Below are 16,808 nucleotides of genomic sequence, written 5' to 3'. Positions count from 1 at the left end.
AAGGTGGTTGATAACCTTGACTTGAGTATTGACCTTGAGGTTGATAACCTTGAGGTAAATACGGATACTGGGGTTGACCTTGACCTTGAGGTTGGTATCCTTGAGGTTGATACCCTTGGGGTTGATACCCGTGGGGTTGCCATCCTTGAGGTTGCCATCCTTGAGGTTGATAGTGATACTGAGGTTGACCTTGGGGTACATATTGAGGCTGGGGTTGACCTTGAGGTATGTATTGCCCTATAGGAGCGTACTGACCTTGAGGTTGCCCCCCAGACACGAATGAAGTACCTTGAGGTTGCCCCCCAGGCATTAACGGAGGTTGCCCCCCAGGCGGTAATTGGCCACCTTGAGGTTGGGAAACGGGAACTGAACCTGACATCATGTAAATATCTCCTACACCCAATGGTACATTACCACTGTTTCCAACTAATAACCCATGATCAACGGGTTGAGGAGATGCTCCCGCAAAGGTACCAGAAAGAGATTGATACCCAGTAGGAATAGAAGGACCGCCATGTAAAAAAGATTCAGGACTTTGTGTAAACACGGACGACTGACCAGACATATTTACAGGAGTATGAATACCTCCAGGTGGAAAAGGAGTACGAGGTGTAGAAAAACCTAGCCCAAAGTTGTCTAAATAATTGGTTAACGAAAGGTACCAAGTAGTACTTCTAGGAGGACTGTAAAAGATAGATTCACGCTCCCTTAGATCAAGGGTAATTTGATCTTCAGGATCAGAGACGCCTATTTCTTCCTCTGGAACAAGTTCTTCAATAGCAATCAAACCAACAGGAAGATTTTCGGTGATAATTCTTTCTATTCTCGGTGAATCAGGAACACTAGAAGTCGGAGTAACAGGTTCGGATATTTCTGGTTCTTCGCCTGTATCACTAGCAGACGAAAAACTACCAACAAGCTCAGAAACTGTAACAGCTTCGGGATTATAACCTGTCTCTAAACTTTGGTAATCTAGATGGACCACCAAGGAAGATTCTCCTTCTTTAGGTGAACCTACTCTACTGCCGCTAGGAGGAGTTACAAGGACCTTTAAACCTTCTAGATGACTGGACTCGTCTTGAGGAGGTTCACCCCTAAGTCTAAGGGATCTTCTCAACAATTCGGCCACAGAAACAACTTCAGGAGACTGGCCCCGAAGTCTACGGGACTGTCTCGGTAATTCCGCCACAGCTAAAAACTTTTAATTACTACACACGAAAACAAAGTAAAAATTTCAAATCAAACCACCTAAAGTATCTAAAGAACCAAACAAATTTGAATCACACGCCTAAAGAATCTAGGGCGTCAAACCAAACACAAACAGTAGCCTTCCGAACCAAAAGCGCTAGTTGGTGATGAAGCCCAACCTCGCTGGATTCAGTACAGAAGTGGCGGGTGGAACAGTTACTCCGGCAACCTGCTTAATGAATAGACTGGACCAAGTTCCTCCACTTTAACCGTCTCGAGTGAAGTGAACCCCCCAGAAAATCCAAGTGAGTCTAGCCGACGTCTGCTCCAGGTACAGTGGGATCTTCCCTCCACCGTCACCTCGGTAGAATCCTAAAGATAATGGCCACTAAGGTTACCAACCGCAACAAATGCACCTGGGGGAACAGTCTAAACTCCGACAGCACGCAAGGGCAGAGTAGCAAGCTCAATCCCCTTGCCGGCTCCTTGACAATAATCCAAGGTTTACCAACAAGTGACCCCTGGCTCCTCGACAATGGTTAATCCGAGGTTTACCGTTTGTAATACGTGCGTGTCTGGCGTCGTTCCCAACGAGGGGGGATTGATCCCCTCACTGGTTTGGACACGAGCTCGTGCTTCTACTTTAAGAGGAGCTTTCCCAGAGTACAAGTGAGACAATTGGATTTATTCTATCACAAGATAAGCTACTTGTTTGGTTTTTTTGTCTTGGAGAGTTAATTACTCACCTACTCCAAGACACTAGCCTGATCTAAATTGGTGTTTCAGAGCCCTAGTAAATAAAAGTTACTACGTTGATTTTACTTTAAGCGTTACTTTTATGGTTTTTCTTTAAAGTCACAAGGTAGTGGAAGTGAAACCAATGGTGTGTAGACTCGACTCCAACCACTATAAATATGCACCTAAGATGATTTACGCTACTTTGCTTTTTCAATGAAATTCTTAACTAAGAGAGTTGAGAGAATGCAAATTTTAGAGAAAACAACTTCCTTAGAAAAGACAATCAAAGAAACAATTCTCTTTTTCTTTTCAAGCACACAAACATGACCACTCTTTACTTGCATGAAAAACTCTTTTTCTTTCAAAATTTTTCAAAGCTACTTGAAACAAAACTTTTCAAAGGAGATGTTTTTGTATTTTCTCTTTTAAATAAAGCATATAAACCTATCTTAACAAAAAACAATCTCAAAAAACTATAAAATCTATGAAAACTTGACTCACAAGCAAATCAAAAGAGAAATTACTCTAAGCAAATCTAACAAGGCAAAAGCTCACAAAGAGGATTCTAGGTTGTTTTACTTGATCTAAATCAAATCAAGGACCAGCTAATGCAGAATCAAAAGACTAGTCAAAACAAAACTCAAATCTTTTTGTTCTTTTTGTAAAATGGAATTCAAGACTTAAACAACAAGCACTTCGAAATTGGCCCAAGAGACAACTCAATGGTAAGTTGCTCTCACAGGTAGACTTTATGACAGGTTTGACTTCTTAGAATGCTGACAAAACCAGAGAGATCTAAGGCTTGACAACTCCTACCGCCAAAGTCACTACAAGACCTACTCAAAATCAAACCCTAGGGCTTATACTTCGATGAAATCCACTAAAACACTCAATGCTGTCGAAACAAGTTCAGGTGAAGATTCTTGGCAAGGGACTAATGAATCTGGGCAGAAAAAACTAAGAAAAAATAAAATCTAAGAGAAAAAAATGCAAAAAATGGAATTTTCTCAAATTTTAGCAGGGGACGCAGGCAACCCGTTAGCACAGGTGCGGGCCCGCTCTGTGCACACAGCAAAAGTGCGTCCAGGGACGCACTGTGCAGCACTCAGAGGGTGCGTCCTACTGAAAAAATCAAGAAAAACCAAAATAAAACTAATCCTAAGCTAACCCACCCAGAGACAAAATCACAAAGCCAAAACCAGAAAAATAAACCAATTTTCTCAAAGCAAAGTTCACACAAAAGAAAAGACTTTTCTCATCAATGGAATCCCCAGTGGAGTCGCCAATTTGTCACACGGAATCAGTCAAAAGTGCGGACACAACCGACCTTCCTAGAAGTCTAAGACATTCTAATGACAAACAAAACAAACTAGAGCTATCCTTCTCTAAACATGCATTATGATATGAGAAATCAAGTGTTTCGTTCTTACCTTTGTCCAAACGCTGTTGTAGAAGTCCAAGCTTTGTTGATCTGGATGAGCTCCTCCTTTTCTCCAAAACCTGCAATCACCAACAGTCAAAGAATTAAATAGCACCTGATTATAACATAAAACAAAGCATATTCAACATATATACCAAGGAGTACATGAAATAACCCATAAACAACAAGTTATTGAGAAGAATGGACCAATTTGCATTAAAGGTAATCAAAAGGAACCATTACAACCTGAGCCTTGGTGTTGTGCAAGCTCCTTCCAGGGTCCACAAGAGTCTTCCTCTACTTTAACAAAGCTCACCCACTTCCAAATAGAACAAGCAAAGATGGCAATCTCTCCTCACAAGCTTCTAAATGGGAGTCCTAATTCCTGCAGCATTTACCCTTAGAAATGTATAGCTTTCAACCTCCCTCCTTCTGGCCCAATGCCTGTATTTATAATGCTCAAGAGGAAGTTAATCAGGTCCACCATCAATGGGATAGTCCCCTCTTTGGATGGGATCACTCTCTTATTGATGGGATAAGTTCCTCATTGCTAGGGGTGCATGAACCATCTGGAGGCGCTTCATACACGTCAAACAACCTTCTAGAATGCTCTAGAAATGACCACAAGTAAGTTTTTGAAGATAAAACTTGCGCATTTTAACATTTTCAGAGGGACTCACCTGACCCTTTCGATACAGAGCGTCCTTGGACGCAGACATCATGAACATTAGGTGCGTCGCAGGCAAGGTTGAGAGAATCTGCGTACCCAGAGATAAACACATTTATAAAGACTTTCTCTCTTTCTTGGAGTTTGACATGGATAGCAGAGGCATAAGACTTGCTTAAGAGGGTAGTATGACTGTTGATAGAGCCATACCAACTGTAAATAGCCATGGTGACATTTTTTAGTGTAACAGGGTCGGTATTTGGCTCAGGGGTGGAGGCATTAAAACTGCCCCAGGATTGTTCCATGGAGACTGGGCCATCATTGAGCTGCTAGTAAATGAAAGTGCAGAGGATGATCCCTGAGGCTGGGAAGATGAAGATATTATGATCTTAGATGATTGAAGAAGAGGGGTTGTGGAAGATGGATGAGTGGTTTGGAATGGAGATTTGGGTGGCTGACTTCGCGGTGAGGGAGTTGAAATGGACGATGTAGATGAAAGAGTCTCACTGTCAGACTCTGGTGGTGTTTTCCTTGCTCTTTTCCTGGTGGGGAGAGGGAATTCAGTTGGCTAGATGCCAAATTTTTCACTCTTTAATCTGGTCAGGGGATGAACAGGATTGTACTGCGAAGTCACGCTGCTTTGAGATTTATCAGACCTCTATGTAAGAATAGAAAATACTTGGAGTTTGTGAATCAGAGTTTGAACTTCAGGGGGTTCAATGGTAGATTGGTCTGAAATATTAGGGTATGTAGCAGTGGTTAATACTCGAGCGACTTCCGATTCTAGATTTAGACGTATTGGGGAAGTCGGGGGAGTTTATGAGGGCGATTTACTCTTAGAATGGTATTTAGATTTTGATTTAGGTGCCATTCATAGTTCGGGCCCTCCTTCTAGCGCCAAATATGTTGAAGCCCCGAAAATCAGGTCGACAACAAGGGGGATACCCACCCGGTCCGGACCTTGGTTGGCAGCGCCTTATCCGTTTGGTATAGCGGGTCCGACTGGGGATAATGGGACCAGTTTCCCAATCTAAGGGTGTGTGTGTGTGTAGAGTTGGATGATGCTGATCTAACTTAAAGCTAATTTAATTCAAACTTCTAAACTAACTCTATGCTATTGTAATCTAATGAGAAACAACACATCTAATCTACGCTAACCCGGGGTGAATTTCTTCTATTATGTGATCTAAATAGATTTCAAACAATAACTGGTAATAAATATCATTCAGCTATCATAAGAATAGAAATCAATTAAGATAAACCACTTTGCATAAAAAGTTAGGCAAAACAGTTGTGAACAGCATATCGCATAATAAGTTATTCATATATCAAACATAAATAAATGACTCCACCATACAAAAGTGCCAAATGGTAACTCATACATTCATGCAGTAACATATAAACAACTAAAAACTGTATATCACTTTAAGAATATAAACAGAAACAGTCAAGAGATAAAAGTACCATTTATGACTGGTTCCACTCATAAGCTTCAAGCAACAATGATTTATCTCTCCTTGCTCTAACATCTACTAAGAGTACAGAAGGGCAACATCAGTAGCAGATATCAAATGCAAACATTAATAAACCTTGATCCATCCATTCATCAAAACCCCCTCCGAGGGTGCAAAAGTGCATGTTCTGAGGACAAGTTTTTTGAAAAATTTCTGGACCCTTCTCTAAATGCATGAGAAGGACTTAAATACTGCTAACTAATTAACTTAATTACATAAATTTAGGATACGGTTTTAAATGACCGCCCTTCTGCTAAAGCAAAACTATTTCTAAAAATTGAATCTAATTCCTAACCATTTCTGTATTTGCTCCGTAGTGTTGCAAGCATGCAACATTCGCTTGGGAAGAGTCGGCTGGTCGCCTTCTGCTTTCGTTTGAGCTATGAAAATAGAAATAACAAGCGCTGGCACCACTTTCTGGTAAACTTAGAAGATATTTTCGAGAATTTTCCTCTGGCTGGGTGTATTCACTGTGTGTATACTTGGTAATCACCCAAATTCTTCGCAACTGATTCTGCTTTTGTTATTTCGGTTTCTGGCCTTGCGAATGACTGAACAAGTTAGGGATTTTTCTCTCTGAACAATTTTCTGATTCGAAAATTGCCTCCGTTCTTTGTTCCAGGCTTTTCTGGTGCGTTTTCCTTCTTTAGCGTCTTTTTTTTTTTTGCTTTACCCACAAGCTTCAGGATCTTTTGTAAACATGCTGCTTTTGTGCGCCTTTGACTCTGAGTTTTGGATGGCCTATTGACATCAGCATCTGTTGAGTGATACTCTGGAATCTGTGGTCCTGTTGCATGCGACATCTGTTTCTGAAGGGATCTCTTCTCTGTTCTCCGAGCATTGATGCTTTCCCCTTTTCATTAGATGTTTCCTGCACATTGCTTCATGTTATTTCCTGTCTTACAGTTTACGCAAAAGAAAAGAGTAATGATAATAAAGATTGACATGAAAGCTTTAAACTCTTATGAATGCATAATCATGACACTCATAACGAACTGACTCTTCGAAAAACACAAAACAGTCCTTCTTGAATACTTTGGCGTACAATCATTAATTTCTTTTAAGGCGCTCGCCCAATTTTGATTTACGGACAGCATTTCCTTGAATACTGCGCCGAGGAAAATTTGCGATGGGTGATTTCTGCGACTCGCATCGCAGCATCGCGGATCGCGTCGTCAAGATGTGTCATTGCAGAAGTTTATGATCGCATTTATCACAAATCGCACTCATCGCAGCTCGCAGATCGCAGAACACGCTTAGTCATTCAATCATTGTGTGCTGCTTACGCGATGTTGCGATATGCGACGTCGCATATCTGCCGTTGGAGGTTTCTTAAGATTTTTCTTTTAAGAGCGCTTCATAATGTATGCGATGCGATGGATTTCACATCGTTGCTTCGCAGTTTATTATGCTCCTAAGAAAACGTTTTATTCTCTTCTTGCGATGCGATACAGCTTTAAGGAGTTGAAATACAAAAATTTTCATAAAATGTTTTTTGGATTTTTTATTAAGGGTCCCCATTTGCTTGGTGTTATTGCTAATACCAAACAAATAGGGGGGTTTTTGGTGGCCACAACAGGGTCCAACTACACTCTTCCATTGAAACCTGATACAGATCTATTGCGTGTATCTCGAGTTAAAATTCTATATGAACGGATGGCCATTTAGTTTCAAATTTGAAATCTTATTGTTATGAAAAGAGTGGAATAGAATCACCGGTTCTAAGTGTAATAATCACACATTTACAACGTATTGGATGTCCTATCATTGACACTCTCTTTCATCCTTTTTCAGGGAGGCGATAGTTGTTCATAGCTATTACTTTAACATCGAAGAAATTTTCAATCCAATTTTTAATCTTTGTTTTGTTCGATTGCGAATCGACGTTAAAAGTATATTGGTTCCTTTCCAATAGACGAATACTTTTCTCCGTAAGTACTCGATATTTCACTTCATCCGTAAATTTTTTCCTTCCTTTTCTCCTTTTTTTTCCTGTAAAGCCTGTAGCTATTATTATATTGGATCATATACCAATTTAATTATACAGATATATCATAGTTTAGGTATGGAAGTTATGCACGAACGTAATGCTCACAACTTTCCTCTGGATCTAGCCGTTGTTGAATCTATTTCAATAGGTGGATAATACTCTGATGGATTGTTATCGTGTATTGCTTAATTGAAGCATACCAAGCCTTTCATTCATTTTATTGAAAGGCTTGGTATGCTTCAATTGTTTGGTGTTATTCTTCATACTTCTTCCCATTCCATCAATAATGGATATGTGCAGTTCCCTTGCATCCAGCAGGAATTGAACCCGCGAGTTCGCCAATTATGAGTTGGGCGCTTTAACCATTCAGCCATGGATGCTGGATAAAGATCATCAACATATTCATTCTATAATATGAGTATAGACTCAGATCTAAAATTGGGTAGTTCGGGATTGGGACCCATTTACATTCTTTCTTTCTCTCATACTTGATTCATGTCAAATATTCTCAATAGACATTCAAATAACATTTCATTGAATTAATTTGATAATAAGCCATGGACGAAACAAAATATGTGAATCAATTAGAATTGATTGTATTTATTGTTCGGTCCTTTGGTCTTCCACTCATGGTGGGTGGGATAAAAATGAAGAAGTTGACGTAAAAATATAAGAATTTGATCTATTTCAAAGGAGTATATTCATGTTCCTATTTCCCTAATATAATACTTTCTGGCTGGATATTTTCATTAATACATAGTCTCATTCCTACCTATTCTTGCATCCTTTATTTCCAGAGCTTTGGCTCCCATTGGTCAAGAACCAGACTACTAGTTACGAATCAAGTATCGAACCAATGGGAAGATACTTGGATCCGATCTAAGATCATTATATGTTCGTTCCAGTTCTTGTTGTTCTTGATGTTGGAACAATCTCCCTTTCTCTATGGGCTATGAGTTCTATTATACAGGGTATATCTGCATTTATAGGAGCTTCAATTCTCGTGCTTATTTTCATCGTTGGTTCAGTCCATGCGTGGCGAAGAGGAACATTGGAATGGTCCTTAATTTCCGAGTGGGGGAGGGAAGTACAAAATGACATATAGCCAATGATGAATCCTATGAAGTTACCTTTACTCGATCAAACAATTTTGAATACAGATATTTCAACTACCCCAAACGATTTGTCGAACGAATTGGACAAGACTCTCCAGTTTATGAATGCTCCTTTACAATATTAATTGTGGTTTCATCAAATTCTCTTCATTAATAGATTCACGATTCGACTCCGATCGTTATGGTCTGATACCAAGATCTAGACCTAGATGAGATTACCTCATTATAACAGCGGGGACTATGACCATGAAAAAGGCTCCTTCTGTAGTGAGATTTATTATACGAACAAATGCCAGAACCAAAATATGTAGTTGCCCTGGAGCATGTACTATCACAGAGAAATGTTTGGTATAGATTATTATAGTACCGTTCGCAAAGTAGATAAGTTAATTCTTGTGGATGTCTATTCTCCAGATTGCCCACCTGAACTAGAGGATATTATAGATGCTATAATGAAACTTCGTGAAAGAAAAGAAAAGATAGTTCGATGGATATATGGGGCCCGAACTCCAACAAGGAAAGAATAAAATATTTCACTATAAATCATAGGGATCATCATATTGGATCCAGTATTCATACTAGAAACTATGGTCAAAATTTATTACATCAATCTTATGAACCTCAATTCGAATCTACTTTCGAGATACCCTCTGCAACGTTTGGATAATCTATCCCATTTCGATTCGGATGGAATAGGATGAATAGATTCTGACTAGTGCCGAATTATCAGTCCCACCGTCAAATCTTGACTTTTGAGTTCTCGATCCTACTTTTTTATATCTACAGAGTATCATGATTCAATTGGAACGGATAGAGAGGGACAATATGAGAAAAGAAGAGGGAGAGAACAGATTGATCCATCTATCTATTTTGATCGGGGTGTCTTTGTATGTAGATATACATCTAGATAGAATAGATTTAGATAGATGGATATGGAGACATGGATATTGACATCTTGCCAGGAACCATATTTGAACTGGTGGCACGAGGATTTTCAATCCTCTGCTCTACCAACTGAGCTATCCCGGCTCTTCCCTGTGGATCATCCTGGTACAGGGTTTTAACTTGTGTCAACTAAAAAGAAGTAAAAAGGTATTTTTACTAGTTTTTAGAATGATCTTTATTATTTTCGATATGGAAGTCACTAATATGATAAAAATGGACTGCAATTGAATAATTTCAAAATGATCTAATCTATGTAGGCCATATATCACAAAATCAATTGATCATATGATCAACTTATTAACAGATCAACTCAACTGGTCATAAGATGGATGAAAAGATTCATGTTCTAATTTCTTCTCTTCATGAAAAAAAAATAGCGAGGTAAAAGAATCGAGAAATTATAATGGATTCGAACCAATGGAATTGGAGAAGATAGATCAGTCCATTCGGGAACGAACCTGGGTGGGGATAGAGGGACTTGAACCCTCACGGTCTATAAAGCCAACAGATTTTCCTCCTACTGCAATTTTCATTGTTGTTGACATTGACATGTAGAATTGGACTCTATCTTTATCCTCATCCAACCATTTATTCCAAAAAAGAATTTAATTCTCCATCTAGAGTAGATAAGTTCATAATTGGATTACTTAATGTCAAATTAGTACTTCAACTCGAATATGGCATCTATCTTATGAATAAAATGCTTGGAACGATTCAAGTTATGATCGCCAGTTTTGTCTGATGTTATATAACATCTCTCTCCATTTTTGAGGTGTAAATAGATCGTTCTATAACTACAGTATTGGACCAAATGAGATTCATTCGTTAGAATAGCTTCCATTGAGTCTCTGCACCTATCCCCTTCCTATCTTATGAGAAGAAACATTGTCTTCATGAACCAGATTTGGCTCAGGATTACCCATTCAAAATATCCTAGGGTTCCCTGGATTTGGAAGCTATCACTTGGTAGGTTTCCATACCAAGGCTCAATTCGATCAAGTTCGTAGCATCTACCAATTCCGCCATATCCCCTTCTCGAAGAACAAGATCATAACTTGATCTAATCCTATTATGTAATATCCATTAGCATTATTCATTGGATATTTGCTCAATATTGGGTGGGAGAAATATCCTCCCCTACTCCCCTTCTCTCCCCTTCTCCCCCCATCTCTATCTCTACCCCAATCAAATATGACTTGGAATAATTATATTATTTATCCATTTGAAATGCAATGTTATTATCCTCCCCTAGTCGATTGGGAAGAGTGAGTAAAACGATCGACATCAATTGATCCTTCTCCTTTCTTTCCCTTGAAAGAATCTACATTCAAACAATGTTCCGTTGTAATCGTAATCTGAATTGCGTCATTGAATCTGATTTGCGCTATAATCGTTAGGATTCCAAAGGAATCTATGGATCTCACCCCAATGAAATGGGGATTGATATTCCATCGAGCCTGCTTAGCTCAGAGGTTAGAGCATCGCACTTGTAATGCGATGGTCATCGGTTCGATCCCGATAGCTGGCTGTTTTCCGTTCCTCTAATTTCCATAATCCACAAAGTTTTGTTAGGATCAAGATGGAATGGAGAATACTCTTAGGATCGTTCGTCGGGTCCGTCATGCCATGATCATTTACTCCCAACTAGGAACGGGATGAATGAAATGATTGGAGCTATTAGGATCAATAACAAATTGGAGACAGATCTTCGTTTTCCATATAAAAGAATTCCAATAGTACTCATACAGGTTATACTATTCTTTCTTCTTTCTAGCACTATTTGTTAATTGAATAAGGAGTTTCTATGTCCCGTTATTGGGGACCTCGTTTAAAAATAATAAGTCATCTGAAAACTTTACCAGGTCTCACTAGTAAAATACCCAAAAACAGAAAGGATTCTATGAACTGGTCTTCTTCCAGGAAAATATCTCAATATCGTATCTAGCTAGAAGAAAAACAGAAATTGTGTTTTCATTACGGACTAACGGAGCGACAATTGCTTAAATATGTTCGTATTTCTAGAAGAGCCAAAGGCTCAACGGGTCAGGTCCTATTGCAATTACTTGAAATGCGTTTGGATAATATTCTTTTTCGATTGGGTATGGCTCCCAACATTCCCGGAGTTAGACAATTAGTGAATCATGGACATATCCGGGTCAATGACCATATGGTAGATATACCAAGTTACCCTTGCAAACCTCAAGATGTGATTACTATAAGAGATCAACAAAGATTGATAGCTATCATTAAGAAGAATATAGATCTATTCCAGAGGGATAAATTGCCAAATCATTTGACTTTTCATTCCTTGCAATATAAAGGATTCATCAATCAAATAATAGATAGTAAATGGATCAATTTGAAGATTAATGAATTGCCGGTCATAGAGTATTATTCCCGTCAAGCTTGAATCGAGAATGAAATGAAAGAGAGGGGTGGGTTGGTTGCTGGGCATCTGGAAATTATGTTCTTCTCCCTTATTTTTCCCTTCCCCGAAGGAGACATTTTATAATCCTTACGTACGTTGCCTGTTATCTGCGATACTTTTTTTTATTGCTTCTTAAAATAGCCTTTACTTTTCCCATACCATGAACCAATGTTCATTCTATTTTCTCTATTACAAATAGAGGTAGATTGATCCTGGAATTAGGAAATAGTCCTATTGGGATTAAATAGATTGGAAAAACAATGGATGAGAAGAAAATAGATAGTAGGGCGAAGATACAGAAAGAGAGGGATTCGAACCCTCGATAAGTAGAAGCCTACATAGCAGTTCCAATGCTACGCCTTGAACCGCCCGACCATCTTTCCTATGAGATCTCTTGGTTCTAAGTAATAAAATGAGTCAATAGCAACTTCCTTACGAAAAAAATTCTTTTTGTTCGGGCATGAACAGTTCAATATTTCGGAAATAAATAGATAATAAATAAGGTAATGATTCAATCCCCCCAAAAAGACGAAAGGACATTTTTTACAACTTCCTCTTATTTTAGGAAATCCTCAATCATCCCGGTTAATCTGACGTATTCGGATCGCCTAATGAATAATTTAAGACAGATTAACTCATCCATTCCATATTATGATCATATATAGATCTATAGTGATCATATTATCAATTGTATAAGAACTAATTCTTTGGCAATGATCCTGTGTCATGATGACTATATTTTCCCGATATTCTTTTATCTATATGGATAAAGCACACAATTGTTGGGTAGGCATTTCATCCTCATTATGCAATGCTCGATCCTTTAACTCTTTCATTGTTCGGATCATAATCGAACTGGACTTCCCGAGTTTACCCAATCTATTATTCTTTCAATACGAGCCTTTTTCCATTATTATTCATATTACTAATGAACAATTATTCAATTTATTCCCTATCTATTCTAATTTTAAAGAATAGATTGGAATAGATTGGAATAGATAGAATGAGAGCATATTTACGATTGTAAGGAAATCCATTTTATGGTATTGTGCACCAGAAAAAAATTTCGTTCATGGAATCATTTGAGTAAGGGAATGAAGGAAATTATCAAATATGTAATTGACTATGCCTAGATCTCAGAGAAATGACAATTTTATTGATAAGACCTTCACAATTGTAGCAGATATCTTATTGCGAATAATCCCGATGGCTCTGGGGGAGAAAGAAGCATTTACCTATTACAGAGATGGTGTGATTTGATATTTTTTCCGCTCTTCTTTTTTGGGAAAGAAAAGGTAAGGTATTCGGGAATAAAAATTGGGTAAAATAAAACTTACGCTCAGTGAAGGTGAGTTCTGGAGATAGAACAATTCCTTCTGTCGTGTATCCCCGGTCAATGCACCTTTAGATGCTTTCATCTCCTGAGGATTTTAGTACTGAGCGAGAGGTTACACCTATGCAATAGGCCTTGCTTGTATAGTTGAACCTATTTGATAGGTGCGCATGAGGGGAGAAAGCACTACGTATGGAAATCGACAACACAAAAGCTTCGTTATAGCCCATATGCATTACCCTTTTCTGAAGGGTAGTGAGAATGGTTGGGACAACAAACATCCATCTCGTTTGTACTTCGGATACCCTTATAATGGAACCATCGGAGATTGTTGAAGTGATTAATCCTCGAAGAATACAGGGTATTAAGAACAAAGAAATTGTTAGAGGTTCCATTCCTAGTAGTAAGATCCTTGGTATTTGGAAAATAATCTTTGCAAGAAGGATGGCTAGAGATTCATTGGAAATACACTAGCCCCTGTTAATTCATAATATTGGGTCAGAATCTTTTTTTTTTTCAATTCCATGGATTACTCCCCATATTACCTACTGTAAAGAAAGGAGGAGTCGTATGAGGTGGGAATCTCATGTACGGTTTTGAAGCGGAGATCATTTCAATGGAATGAACGACTGTAACGAATGTCAGCTCAATCAGAAGGGGAATATGTGGAAGCTTTACAAAATTGTTATGAAGCTATGCAACTGGAAACTGATCCCTATGATCGAAGTTATATACTATATGATATAGGTCTTGTGCATACAAGTAATGGGGAACATATGAAGGCTTTGGAATATTATTTCCAAGCATTAGAACGGAACCCATCCTTACCACAAGCTCTTAATAATATGGCCTTGATCTGTCATTACGTGCGACTATCTGTACCATAGAATAACTTAGTTAATAACTACTACGAGTAAGGACAAAAGAAAATGCTTTCTACATATGCACCATCCCAAGTAACGGTATTTTATCAGCTGAAGCGAAAAAAAACTCTCATAGGAGCCCGAATATGAATAGATAGAGCCTAAATATACCATGGATAATAAATTCAATTGATGATGGAAGCACCATAAAGATCAATTATTGAAAGAAGTTTCGGGCTGATACGATCAAATCTCCTCATTGACAAGAATCAGGAATCAACTTATGTAATAGAGTTGATATGCTAAGCTATTGAGCAGCGATGTAGCATTAGATCCTAAAGATGTGAAGTACTCCAGCTAGAGAGTACTCTCCAAAAATTCTATACGGAACTGAGATAGTTACCTTGCAAAAAGACTTTGATTTGGACAATCAATCTGAAGTATAGAAAGAGATATACTTCATCTTTTTTAGGGTAGGAGAAAAGATAGAACCTGATCATTGAATTAATTGGAAGTTAAATCAGAAACTCATGTCATTGACTTTTTTTGGTCCTTTGGTTAATATGAACTCCCAATGAATCATCTCCAATTCTTTGGAAATTTTGGTAGAGGACTAAATAATAGTGGATTGAGCCATATGAGGTAGGAAACTCTCAAGTACAGTTCTGAGGGAAGAAAACTTTTCGAAGTTTACCTATCTCGACCAAGGAGAATAGGCCATTCGACAGGAAGATCCTGAAACTGTGGAGGCTTGGTTCGATCAAGCTGCTGAGTATTGGGAACAAGATATAGCACTTGCTCCGGGCAATTACATCGAAGCACAAAATTGGTTAAAGATTACAGGACACTTTGGAGAATAAGAGTTTCTATTATTGGGAAATCGTTTTCATTATTGAATATCTGACTCGAAATCAATGGGATTTTTCCAGAATATTCCCAAAAATTAGATTCTATTTCGTCGACATCTTATAGGAATATATTTACAATATACAAAGAATACCTTTTCTGATTTTGGATTGTTGATGGATCTTCTTAATAGGGGTAAAATCCATCCGGAGATTTTTTTCATTAATGATCCATGAATAACGATTTATAATGGATGGCCTTTTATATGGGACATACGGAGGAGTACCAATAGATGGATAAATATATATATATATATATATATATATCCATATATACAGATATATTTATTTATCCATCTAGAAATGGTGTAATAATCACCGTTGCTTTTAAAATTACAAAAAAATGCTTTTTTGCATGATAAAATCCCACAGTCCATTGAGCACCTCAAAGATATGTCATAATAAAATTGAACACCTGCCTCAGATTGACTCCCGTATCATAGTCGCTCCAGTCATAAACTAGAAAATAAAGGGAGAAACGAGTTGAGATATATCTCTCGTAAGTTCACTAATTGCTATTGGCAGGTTTCTTATTATTTAAGTCCCGTCCGAAAAGGGGAGAATTCAATGACCATTCGTTCACCGGAACCAGAAGTAAAGGAAGTAAAGATCGTAGTGGATAGAGATACTATAAAAACCTCTTTTGAAAAATGGGCCAAACCTAGTCATTTCTCAAGGACGCTAGCTAAAGGCCCTGATACTACCACTTGGATCTAGAACTTACATGTTGATGCTCACAATTTTGATAGCCATACCAATAATTTGGAAGAGATTTCTCGAAAAGTCTTTAGCGCTCATTTTGGTCAACTAGCCATCATCTTTATTTGGCTAAGTGGGATGTACTTTCACGGCGCTCGTTTCTCCAATTATGAAGCATGGTTGGCTGATCCCACTCACATCAAACCCAGTGCCCAAGTAGTTTGGCCAATAGTAGGCCAAGAAATATTGAATGGGGATGTAGGTGGAGGTTTTTGAGGGATACAAATAACCTCTGGGTTCTTCCAGATTTGGCGAGCATCTGGAATAACCAGTGAATTACAACTTTACTGCACTGCAATTGGTGCATTGATCTTTGCAGCGTTAATGCTTTTTGCTGGTTGGTTCCATTATGACAAAGTTGCCCCAAAATTGGCTTGGTTCCAGGAAGTAGAATCCATGTTGAACCATCATTTAGCAGGGTTACTATGACTTGGATCTCTATCTTGGGCAGGACACCAAATACACGTCTCTCTACCCATTAACCAACTTCTAGACGCTGGAGTGGATCCTAAAGAGATACCACTTCCTCATGAATTTATTTTAAATCGCGACCTTTTGGCTCAACTTTATCCCAATTTTGTTGAGGGATTGACCCCATTTTTAACCCTGAATTGGTCAGAATATTCAAAATTTTTGACTTTTCGTGGAGGATTAAATCCAGTAACGGGGGGTCTATGGTTGACCGATACTGCACATCATCATTTGGCTATTGCAGTTATTTTCCTGATAGTTGGTCATATGTATAAGACCAATTGGCGCATTGGCCATAACCTCAAGGACCTTTTAGAAGTTCATAAAGGTCCATTTACGTGGGAAAGCCATAAAGGTCTTTATGAGATCTTAACTACCTCGTGGCATGCTCAGCTAGCTATTAACCTAGCTATGTTAGGATCTTTAACTATTGTTGTAGCTCACCACATGTATTTGATGCCTCCCTATCCAT

General features: G+C 38.4%; 1 non-coding gene across 1 annotated transcript; it reads left to right on the top strand.

The window, feature by feature from the left end:
- The first annotated feature begins 11,032 nt into the window (after window positions 1-11,032).
- Window positions 11,033-11,105, top strand: TRNAT-UGU (transfer RNA threonine (anticodon UGU)). The gene has a single exon. It is a non-coding gene; the product is annotated as a tRNA-Thr (tRNA).
- Window positions 11,106-16,808: the final 5,703 nt, after the last annotated feature.

This window comes from Pinus tabuliformis, chromosome 4_1, assembly GCF_031772625.1.
Source record: "Pinus tabuliformis cultivar Carrire ecotype Pingquan chromosome 4_1, CPIR1, whole genome shotgun sequence".
NCBI lineage: Eukaryota > Viridiplantae > Streptophyta > Pinopsida > Pinales > Pinaceae > Pinus > Pinus tabuliformis.
This window is presented reverse-complemented; position numbering and strand designations above follow the sequence as displayed.